The sequence below is a fragment of the Triticum aestivum genome, chromosome 1A (assembly GCF_018294505.1).
Source record: "Triticum aestivum cultivar Chinese Spring chromosome 1A, IWGSC CS RefSeq v2.1, whole genome shotgun sequence".
Taxonomy (NCBI): Eukaryota; Viridiplantae; Streptophyta; class Magnoliopsida; order Poales; family Poaceae; genus Triticum; species Triticum aestivum.
Window position 1 is genome coordinate 522,166,669 of NC_057794.1, and position 13,123 is coordinate 522,179,791.

The window sequence follows — 13,123 nt, forward strand, 5'->3', positions numbered from 1 at the left end:
TCTAGACAAGCACGTACAATGCAAACAGTAGATACATTTACACATAATGCTAATACTGTTAATACGAAAATAAACATGAGCGGGATAAATGTGTTATACCCTCCAGTAGGCCAGGAAGAAGTCGCGGCGACGGTTGCAGCAGCGGCATCCTCGGCGGCCTTCTTGTCGGCGTTGAGCTTCTCGGCGGCGAGACGTCGGCGTTGGACTGAGATGTGGTGGTGATGAAGATGATGTGGACGTAGAGGATGTAGACGAACGGCGAGCAGTCGCGTCCCAAAAACCTATTCGCCCATCTCCCATACAGGATCCGGAGAGGCGGGGTTTCGGAGACCTGCTCTCCCGTCGACAGTGTACGCGGCGGACGGGATGGAGTCACCGGCGGCAGCAGCAACAAAGGAACGACGGTGGGCGATTCGCGTGGAGCAGATATTTGTTCGTGGCGGCTAGGGTTAGGAGACGCCTGACACTTATATAGGTGCAGCCACGTGGAGAGATGTGGGTTTGACCCGCGTCCAATTCGGTGATAGCCCACGATCCGACGTCTCAGATTGTGGCCCAGCTGTTCAAAAACTCTCCGTTACTGGCCGGCAAAAATAAGCGCGTAGCTATAAGCTTGGCTCGGCTCATTCCCGCGGCGCGGGCGGCGGCGGCGGAGTGCGCGAGGGCCTCTTCTATTCTCAAGTTCCAATAGCATACGGAAGAGAAAGCCTTATAAGGAGGTCCAACTCCTCTCAGACTTTCGGGGTGGGACTAAACTCCACCTAGTGTCAACTAAACCCACATGGGCCCTTAGAGATTTTGAGAAATTGATAGATGGGCCTAAAGCCCATCCCATATTTCAGCAGTTTTGTTGAGGGGTAGGCAGACACTTGATCTAATGCAATACAGTGAGCCACTTCTTTCAGGGTAAAAGACAAAAAAAATCACATTTTTTGTGGGAAAGAACATATATTTGAGTTGTGAAAAACATCTAATTTGCTTGTTATTAGCTCGGCCTGCCTTTGTAGCCCGTACACTGGCCAGGCTAGCTGGTGCATCAGCGAGGTTTGCGACCCACCCTAATGCCTGCCACAGGTCTCGGGTCTAAATGGCCCTTACCTGCTTTCCTTGGTGCTATTGAAAATCAATCAGCAGGGTCATTAACAACTTGTGATACTAAGCAAAAGCAGAGCAACACTGCTTTGCTCCATCCTCACTCCTGCTTATTTCAATCCATCTTGATCTTGGTCAGAACAAGAAGGGATGCCATTTGCCACTCGTCCCGATCGAGATGAGATCGCTCAGCCAACGACGGGACGGCCTCATGCATGCTCTGCAGTCCGTAAAGTCATAAGCCGGCCATACGCACGCAGGCTTTGCACGCACGGAAGGTTTCCGAGCTCTGACACGGCGGCCGGCGCGGCAAGCAATCTTCCCCGTCAGACAAATACAATAGAGAATTCAGTCCCGCCCCAGGGACAACGACTTTCTCCTCCCGCTCTGTTGAGTTAATGAGGCGATTAAACAAAGGCAAAGATGGTTCCACTAATGAACTCAAAGAAGAACACCCTTTTGTCAAAGGCAAAGTTGTGCTCCACATTTTTCCACAGTATGCATTGTCTACCACGAGCTCATTTTCTTACCAAACGTTGCGAAAGATACCACGAGGGTTTCTTGAAAAAGGGTCCTAAAGCTTGCCAAACAGGCCATACACCTCGATCATAAGTTGGGTCGTCTATGTTGTTGGGCCCAACTTTTCTATTGTACACGCTCTTCCTAGTTCACTGTCTGGACTGGTTTTGGACGAACCTAGCAACTCATTTCTTAGTTGTTTTTACTATGTTTAACTAGCCATGCAAATGACCATGTGTGTTGCTAACCATTGATGCAGGGAGCCATGCATGCATCTTACTAGCCGAGATTGGGTGCACAAGATCCCATTTTCTTCATGTGGACGGAGTGACAACCATTGGGCTTTTATTTTTGTGAACTGTGTTGGTTAGGTGCATCGTGTTGATCTTGGTACGTAACTGAAAGTGCAATTATCTTCCTATTGAAAAACAAGAAAACTCATCACTTATCTAAATAACTAATAAATGATAGATTCTTTAGATTGTGTAGGCTTAGGAATTTGAAGTAGTTCTACCTTCTCCTTGTCTCGAGGAGCTCCCGGTGCCGGTGGTGAACGGAGGGGAGCTCGGCGTAGAGGTCGACGGTGAAGTGGCTGGTGGCGCTTCCCATCGCTTCAGTGCCTCCCTCTCGATTGAACTAGGGTTAGGAGTGGGGAACAGTGGCTGCGGTGAACCTCGTACCTTGTGCCCTAGTCCCCACCTCCTCTATATGGCACTGCGCGACAGGAGCCCACCAGCCTTGCTTGGGCTGGACGCCCCCGATCAGGGCGTGGGTCAAGGGTCCAATGGGCCGTTGGGCCCATTGGGGAAGAGATCAATCTAACATTCTCCCCCTTGATCTCATCATATACTTTTAACTTTATACTTTGAAATAACTCTTTTTGAAGTACTTGTTCCATCATAGATTTGCATGTAGAGCATGTCTCATCATCACGGTCTATCCCCATAGAATAAACACCTACAACACACTCCTATGTTTTGAAACAGATTCTTTAACATTGGGCCTTTTTATTGTCTAGAAATCTTAGACTATACCATAAAACCCATGTCGATTGTGTGTTCTCCGAACACACTGGGTGGTAAGCCTTTAATAAGCAGATCTGCAAACACTTGTCCGTTGCTTTTATGCTTCAAGCATTTCTACATAATTCCGGAGTTTCTCCTTTACAACACATAACTCGGTGTCACTGTGTTTGGCATCAACACTTGACTCGTTGTCATAGGAGTGAAAAACTTAAAATGGTTATCGCTGTTGCCAACCATTATCAGCTCCGGGTACAGGTCTCCTTAACCATTTTGCTTGTCCCTCAGCCTCATATCAAGCTATAACATGTTTTTGCATCACATTGATGATTATTGTTTCACTCTTTGGAGCTTTTCCACACAAAAAAATGCAAATGTGAAAGTTAGCGACAATTGTGGATTTCTCTATACATTTCACAAGTCCTATCTTTGTACTCACAATCTTTTTAGAGCACTTATTTCTTTCAGCATGAGGCCGATATCTTTGACTCCATTCCAGTGATCTATATATGGACTGGGCATTGCCAAAACAACCTGGATATGTGAACTGTGTAATATATATTGAGCTTCCAACAGCTTAAGCATATGGCACCATATCCATTTTCAATATTTTCTCATTAACTTTTGGAACACCAAAGTTTCCATTTCCATTACCCTTGACTATAATAACAGGCGTAGGTTTTCTCGCATGCATACTTTAGAGACCTTTCTTAGCATGCCCATGCGACATTCCTAATACCCCATTTTATTTTTTTCTTGGTGAATCTCAATAATTATAATGATAGACACTCTACCGAGAACATTCTTTTGAACTTTGAGGACCAGAACTTCTTTTCTCCTCCTGTAGTAGATTGACATGACCACTAGCAAGTAGGACGTCATCCACATGCACAGGATTATAATGAACTTCCTATTCTATAACTTTGCATGAATACAATGAAGGAAATATGCCCTAGAGGCAATAATAAAGTTATTATTTATTTCCTTATATCATGATAAATGTTTATTATTCATGCTAGAATTGTATTAACCGGAAACATAATACATGTGTGAATACATAGACAAACAGAGTGTCACTAGTATGCCTCTACTTGACTAGCTCGTTAATCAAAGATGGTTATGTTTCCTAACCATGAACAATGAGTTGTTATTTGATTAACGGGATCACATCATTAAGTGAATGATCTGATTGACATGACCCATTCCATTAGCTTAGCACCCGATCATTTAGTGTGTTGCTATTGCTTTCTTCATGACTTATACATGTTCCTATAACTATGAGATTATGCAACTCCCGTTTACCGGAGGAACACTTTGGGTACTACCAAACGTCACAACGTAACTGGGTGATTATAAAGGAGTACTACAGGTGTCTCCAAAGGTACATGTTGGGTTGGCGTATTTCAATATTAGGTTTTGTCACTCCGATTGTCGGAGAGGTATCTCTGGGCCCTCTCGGTAATGCACATCACTTAAGCCTTGCAAGCATTGCAACTAAATGAGTTAGTTGCGGGATGATGTATTACAGAACGAGTAAAGAGACTTGCCGATAACGAGATTGAACTAGGTATTGGAATACCGACGATCGAATCTCGGGCAAGTAACATACCGATGACAAAGGGAACAACGTATGTTGTTATGCGGTCTGACCGATAAAGATCTTCGTAGAATATGTAGGAGCCAATATGGGCATCCAGGTCCCGCTATTGGTTATTGACCAGAGACGTGTCTCGGTCATGTCTACATTGTTCTCGAACCCGAAGGGTCCGCACGCTTAAGGTTACGATGACAATTATATTATGAGTTTATGCATTTTGATATACCATAGGTTGTTCGGAGTCCCGGATGTGATCACGGACATGACGAGGAGTCTCGAAATGGTCGAGACATAAAGATTGATATATTGGAAGCCTATGTTTGGATATCGGAAGTGTTCCGGGTGAAATCGGGATTTTTCCGGAGTACCGGGAGGTTACCGGACCCCCCCCCCAGGAGCTTTATGGGCCTTAGTGGGCCTTAGTGGAAAAGAGAAGGGGCTGCCGAAGATGGGCTGCGCGCCTCCCTCCCTCCCCTAGTCCTATTAGGACAAGGAGAGGTGGCCGCCCCCCCTCTCTCTTTCCCCCTCCGTGAATCCTATTCCAACTAGGATTGGGGGGGGATCCTACTCCCAGAGGGAGTAGGACTCTCCTGGCGCGCCACCCTTGGCCGACCAGCCTCCCCCTCTAGTCCTTTATATACGGAGGCAGGGGCACCCCAGAAACACACAAGTTGATCCACGTGATCTATTCCTTAGCCGTGTGAGGCGCCCCCAGCCACCGTAGTCCTCGATAACACTGTAGCGGAGTTTAGGCGAAGCCTTGCTGCTGTAGTACATCAAGATTGTCATCACGCCGTCGTGCTGACGGAACTCTTCCCCCACACTTTGCTGGATCGGAGTCTGGGGATCGTCATCGAGCTGAACGTGTGCTCGAACTCGGAGGTGCCGTAGTTTCGGTGCTTGATCGGTCGGATCGTGAAGACGTACGACTACATCAACCAAACGCTTCCGTTGTCGATCTACTAGGTATGTAGATCATACTCTCCCCTCGTTGCTATACATCACATGATCTTGCGTGTGCATAGGAATTTTTTTGAAATTACTACGAAACCCAACAGTGGTATCAGAGCCAGGTTATTTATGTTGATGTTATATGCACGAGTAGAACACAAGTGAGTTGTGGGCGATATAAGTCATACTGCCTACCAGCATGTCATACTTTGGTTCGGTGGCATTGTTGGACGAGATGACCCGGACCAACATTACGCGTACGCTTACGCGAGACCGGTTCCCCCGACGTGCTTTGCACATAGGTGGCTTGCGGGCGACTGTCTCTCCAACTTTAGTTGAACCAAGTATGGCTACGCCCGGTCCTTGCGAAGGTTAAAGTGGAGTCTATTTGACAAACTATCATTGTGGTTTTGATGCGTAGGTGAGATTGGTTCTTGCTTAAGCCCGTAGCAGCCACGTAAACTTGCAACAACAAAGTAGAGGACGTCTAACTTGTTTTTGCAGGGCATGTTGTGATGTGATATGGTCAAGGCATGATGCTAAATTTTATTGTATGAGATGATCATGTTTTGTAACCGAGTTATCGGCAACTGGCAGGAGCCATATGGTTGTCGCTTTATTGTATGCAATGCAATCGCGATGTAATGCTTTACTTTATCACTAAGCGGTAGCGATAGTCGTGGAAGCATAAGATTGGCGAGACGACAACGATGCTACGATGGAGATCAAGGTGTCGCGCCGGTGACGATGGTGATCATGACGGTGCTCAGGAGATAGAGATCACAAGCACAAGATGATGATGGCCATATCATATCACTTATATTGATTGCATGTGATGTTTATCTTTTTATGCATCTTATCTTGCTTTGATTGACGGTAGCATTATAAGATGATCTCTCACTAAAATTATCAAGAAGTGTTCTCCCTGAGTATGCACCGTTGCGAAAGTTCTTCGTGCTGAGACACCACGTGATGATCGGGTGTGATAGGCTCTACGTTCAAATACAACGGGTGCAAAACAGTTGCACACGCGGAATACTCAGGTTATACTTGACGAGCCAAGCATATACAGATATGGCCTCGGAACACAGAGACCGAAAGGTCGAGCGTGAATCATATAGTAGATATGATCAACATAGTGATGTTCAACAATGAAACTACTCCATCTCACGTGATGATCGGACATGGTTTAGTTGATTTGGATCACGTAATCACTTAGAGGATTAGAGGGATGTCTATCTAAGTGGGAGTTCTTAAGTAATATGATTAATTGAACTTAAATTTATCATGAACTTAGTCCTGGTAGTATTTTGCAAATTATGTTGTAGATCAATAGCTCGCGTTGTTGCTTCCCGGTGTTTATATGTTCCTAGAGAAAATTGTGTTGAAAGATGTTAGTAGCAATGATGCGGATTGGATCCGTGATCTGAGGTTTATCCTCATTGCTGCACAGAAGAATTATGTCCTTGATGCACCGCTAGGTGACGGACCTATTGCAGGAGCAGATGCAGACGTTATGAACGTTTGGCTAGCTCAATATGATGACTACTTGATAGTTTAGTGCACCATGCTTAATGGCTTAGAATCGGGCCTTCAAAGACGTTTTGAACGTCATGGAGCATATGAGATGTTCAGGAGTTGAAGTTAATATTTCAAGCAAATACCCGAGTTGAGAGATATGAAGTCTCCAACAAGTTCTATAGCTAAAAGATGGAGGAGAATCGCTCAACTAGTGAGCATGTGCCTAGATTGTCTGAGTACTACAATCGCTTGAATCAAGTGGGAGTTAATCTTCCAGATAAGATAGTGATTGACAGAATTCTCTAGTCACCATCACCAAGTTAGTAGAACTTCGTGATGAACTATGATATGCAAGGGATAACGGAAACGATTCCCAAGCTCTTCATAACGCGGAAATTGACAAAGGTAGAAATCGAGAAAAACATCAAGTGTTGATGGTAGACAAGACCACTAGTTTCAAGAAAAGGGCAGAGGGAAGAAGAGTAACTTCAAGAAGAGCAGCAAGCAAGTTGCTGCTCAAGTGAAGAAGCCCAAGTCTGGTCCTAAGCCTGAGACTAAGTGTTTCTACTGCAAAGGGACTGGTCACTGGAAGCGGAACTACCCCAAGTGATTGGCAGATAAGAAGGATGGCAAAAGTGAACATAAGTATATTTGATATACATGTTATTGATGTGTACTTTACTAGTGTTTATAGCAACCCCTCAGTATTTGATACTAGTTCAGTTGCTAAGATTAGTAACTCGAAACGGGAGTTGCAGAATAAACAGAGACTAGTTAAGGGTGAAGTGACGATGTGTATTGGAAGTGGTTCCAAGATTGATATGATCATCATCGCACACTCCCTATACTTTCGGGATTAGTGTTGAACCTGAATAAGTGTTATTTGGTGTTTGCGTTAAGCATGAATATGATTTGATCATGTTTATTGTAATACGGTTATTCATTTAAGTAAGAGAATAAATTGTTGTTCTGTTTACATGAATAAAACCTTATATGGTTACACACCCAATGAAAATAGTTCGTTGGATCTCGACCGTAGTGATACACATAATCATAAATATTGAAACCAAAAGATGCAAAGTTAATAATGATAGTGCAACTTACTTGTAGCACTGCCGTTTAGGTCATATTGGTGTAAAGCGCATGAAGAAACTCCATGCTGATGGGATTTTGGAATCACTTGATTATGAATCACTTGATACTTGCGAACCATGCCTCATGGGCAAGATGACTAAGACTCCATTCTCCGGAGCGAGCAACTGACTTATTGGAAATAATACATACTGATGTATGCGGTCCGATGAGTGTTAAGGCTCACGGCAAGTATCATTATTTTCTGAACTTCATAGATGATTTGAGCAGATATGGGTATGTCTACTTGATGAAACATAAGTCTGAAACATTTGAAAAGTTCAAAGAATTTCAGAGTGAAGTGGAAAATCATCATGACAAGAAAATAAAGTTTCTACGATCTGATCGTGGAGACAAATATTTGAGTTACGTGTTTGGTCTTCAATTAAAACAATGTGGAATAGTTTCACAAACTCATGCCACATGGAACACCACAGCATAATGGTGTGTCCGAACATCATAACCGTACTTTATTGGATATAGTGCAATCTATGATGTCTCTTACCGATCTACCACTATCGTTTTGGGGTTATGCATTAGAGACAGCTACATTCACGTTAAATAGGGCACCATCTAAATCCGTTGAGACGACACCATGTGAACTATGGTTTGGCAAGAAACCTAAGCTGTTGTTTCTTAAAGTTTGGGGTTGCGATGCTTATATGAAAAAGTTTCATCCTGATAAGCTCAAACTCAAATAGGAGAAGTGCGTCTTCATAGGATATCCAAAGGAAACTATTGGATACACCTTCTATAACAGATCCGAAGGCAAGACTTTTGTTGCTAAATCCGGAAACTTTCTGGTGAAGGAGTTTCTCTCGAAAGAAGTGAGTGGGAGGAAAGTAGAACTTGACGAGGTAATTGTACCTGCTCCCTTATTGGAAAGTAGTACATCACAGAAAACTGTTTCTGTGACACCTACACTAGTTAGTGAGGAAGCTAATGATGATGATCATGAAACTTCAGAACAAGATACTACTGAACCTCGTAGATCAACCAGAGTAAGATCCGCGCCAGAGTGGTACGGTAATCCTGTTCTGGAAGTCATGCTACTAGATCATGATGAACCTATGAACTATGAAGAAGCGATGGTGAGCCCAGATTCCGCAAAGTGGCTTGAAGCCATGAAATCTGAGATATGATCCATGTATGAGAACAAAGTATGGACTTTGGTTGACTTGCCCGATGATCGGCAAGCCATAGAAAATAAATGGATCTTCAAGAGGAAGATGGACGCTGATAGTAGTGTTACTATCTACAAAGCTAGAATTGTCGCAAAAGGTTTTCGACAAGTTCAAGGTGTTGACTATGATGAGATTTTCTCACTCGTATCTATGCTTAAGTCTGTCCGAATCATGTTAGCAATTGCCGCATTTTATGAAATCTGGCAAATGGATAAACAAAACTGCATTCCTTAATGGATTTACTAAAGAAGAGTTGTATACGATGCAACTAGAAGGTTTTGTCAATCCTAAAGGTGTTAACTAAATATGCAAGCTCCAGCGATCCATCTATGGACTGGTGCAAGAATCTCAGAGTTGGAATATACGCTTTGATAAGTTGATCAAAGCATATAGCTTTATACAGACTTGCGGTGAAGCCTGTATTTACAAGAAAGTGAGTGGGAGCACTACAACATTTCTGATAAGTATATGTGAATGGCATATTGTTGATCGGAAATAATGTAGAATTATTATGCAAAGCATAAAGGAGTGTTTGAAAGGAGTTTTTCAAAGAAAGACCTCGGTGAAGCTGCTTACATATTGAGTATCAAGATCTATAGAGATAGATCAAGACACTTGATAAGTTTTTTCAATGAGTACATACCTTGACAAGATTTTGAAGTAGTTCAAAATGGAACAGTCAAAGAAAAGGTTTCTTGCATGTGTTACAAGGTGTGAAGTTGAGTAAGACTCAAAGCCCGACCACGGCAGAAGATAGAAAGAGAATGAAAGTCATTCACTATGCCTCAGTCATAGGTTCTATAAAGTATGCCATGCTATATACCAGATCTATTGTATGCCCTACCACTGAGTTTGGCAAGGGAGTACGATAGTGATCTAGGAGTAGATCATTGGACAGCGGTCAAAATTATCCTTAGTGGAATAAGGATATGTTTCTCGATTATGGAAGTGAAAAAAAAGGTTCGTCGTAAAGGGTTACGCCGATGCAAGTTTTGACACTAATCTAGATGACTCTAAGTCTCGGTCTAGATACATATTGAAAGTGGGAACATTGTTGACATAGAAATTCGCAAAATACTTACGGATCTGAATGTGACAGCCCCGTTGACTAAAATTATCTCACAAGCAAAAAATGATCACACCTTAGTACTCTTTGGGTGTTAACCACATAGTGATGTGAACTAGATTACTGACTCTAGTAAACCCTTTGGGTGTTGATCACATATCGATGTGAACTATGGGTGTTAATCACATGGTGATGTGAACTATTGCTGTTAAATCACATGGCGATGTGAACTAGATTATTGACTCTAGTGCAAGTGGGAGACTGAAGGAAATATGCCCTAGAGGCAATAATAAAGTTATTATTTATTTCCTTATATCATGATAAATGTTTATTATTCATGCTAGAATTGTATTAACCGGAAACATAATACATGTGTGAATACATAGACAAACAGAGTGTCACTAGTATGCCTCTACTTGACTAGCTCGTTAATCAAAGACGGTTATGTTTCCGAACCATGAACAATGAGTTGTTATTTGATTAACGGGATCACATCATTAAGTGAATGATCTGATTGACATGACCCATTCCATTAGCTTAGCACTCGATCGTTTAGTGTGTTGCTATTGCTTTCTTCAAGACTTATACATGTTCCTATAACTATGAGATTATGCAACTCCCGTTTACCGGAGGAACACTTTGGGTACTACCAAACGTCACAACGTAACTGGGTGATTACAAAGGAGTACTATAGGTGTCTCCAAAGGTACATGTTGGGTTGGCGTATTTCGAGATTAGGTTTTGTCACTCCGATTGTCGGAGAGGTATCTCTGGGCCCTCTCGGTAATGCACATCACTTAAGCCTTGCAAGCATTGCAACTAAATGAGTTAGTTGCGGGATGATGTATTACAGAACGAGTAAAGAGACTTGCCGGTAACGAGATTGAACTAGGTATTGGAATACCGACGATCGAATCTCGGGCAAGTAACATACCGATGACAAAGGGAACAACGTATGTTGTTATGCGGTCTGACCGATAAAGATCTTCGTAGAATATGTAGGAGCCAATATGGGCATCCAGGTCCCGCTATTGGTTATTGACCGGAGACGTGTCTCGGTCATGTCTACATTGTTCTCGAACCCGAAGGGTCCGCACGCTTAAGGTTACGATGACAGTTATATTATGAGTTTATGCATTTTGATATACCGAAGGTTGTTCGGAGTCCCGGATGTGATCACGGACATGACGAGGAGTCTCGAAATGGTCGAGACATAAAGATTGATATATTGGAAGCCTATCTTTGGATATCGGAAGTGTTTCGGGTGAAATCGGGATTTTTCCGGAGTACCGGGAGGTTACCGGAACCCCCCCGGGAGCTTTATGGGCCTTAGTGGAAAAGAGAAGGGGCTGCCCAAGATGGGTTGCGCGCCTCCCTCCCTCCCCTAGTCCTATTAGGACAAGGAGAGGTGGCCGGCCCCCCTCTCTCTTTTCCCCCTCCGCGAATCCTATTCCAACTAGGATTGGGGGGGGGGGAATCCTACTCCCAGAGGGAGTAGGACTCTCCTGGCACGCCACCCTTGGCCGGCCAGCCTCCCCCCTCTAGTCCTTTATATACGGAGGCAGGGGCACCCCAGAAACACACAAGTTGATCCACGTAATCTATTCCTTAGCCGTGTGCGGCGCCCCCAGCCACCATAGTCCTCGATAACACTGTAGCGGAGTTTAGGCGAAGCCCTGCTGCTGTAGTACATCAAGATCGTCATCACGCCGTCGTGCTGACGGAACTCTTCCCCGACACTTTGCTGGATCGGAGTCCGGGGATCATCATCGAGCTGAACGTGTGCTCGAACTCAGAGGTGCCGTAGTTTCGGTGCTTGATCGGTCGGATCGTGAAGACGTACGACTACATCAACCAAACGCTTCCGTTGTCGATCTACTAGGTATGTAGATCATACTCTCCCCTCGTTGCTATACATCACATGATCTTGCGTGCGCGTAGGAATTTTTTTGAAATTACTATGAAACCCAACATACAATTGTCCTCTCATTTTCTTTAACCCAAAATAACACCTGATTCTTTTAACTTTAAATGCCACCGTCTAGAGACCTGCTCTAGTCCATAAAAAACTTCTTGAAGCAATATCCCTTGTGTTCTTTACTTTCATCTGATATAACTCAGATCATGATGTCAGTCATGATGTGCCACTAACACTCATTGTAATCTATTCATGCACAAAATCTTTCGATTTAAGTCGCGCTTTACACCTTTACAAATTTCCTTTGGAGTCACATTGGCCTTGTAGACTCTTTATAGCCTAATGTTTTGGCTCCGTTGGAAATTACTTATGAGTCCCATACATCATCGGGATTCACCAATTTTATTTCATCTCACATAGTCTCTTATCATTAGACAAAAAACAGACACTTCTCAAAACTCGATTGAGTGCTTTAAATGAGGTGGGATCAACCTCCATTTGAATTTCACTAACATAGACTTTATAGTAATCAGAACTATCTGATTTTCTAATTCCTTGAGACCACTATGTATCAGGTACTGGCACTTCTTTCATATGGGGTTGTTGTCGCTCTGTCATTGCCAAGAGGTAAATTAATTATATGGTCTTTCATTTCCAAGAGGCAATAGGTTTTACAGGGACCTGTATCACAAGATCCATATTTACTCATGCATCCTTTATAGAGCTAACAACAAGTGTTGTATAGGTCATACAACATGCTCCCCCAAATTACTCCATCTTCACTAAAATTGGCATATCTTTAAACTTTATTATTTGGGTTTATTCTTTTAAAACTTTCTTATTTATGGCACTTTAAGCGCCATCTTAGTATTCCTTAGTCTGCTTTCGAAACTGTAAAAGATCCAGGAATACAGCTATTTCTATTCTTTAGGGGTATTATTATGACCGTCATACTCCCCCAGGCGATCACATTCTTTATTAATGGATCAATTTAGATGCATTATGTGCATCACATTATCTAAAGTATAGGGGACTTTCAACATTCTTAATTTATCTTATATTTCTTTCTCCCCCTCGAAATTTGGCAAGAACTTTTCTGCTACAATTTCAAAAAACCATTCA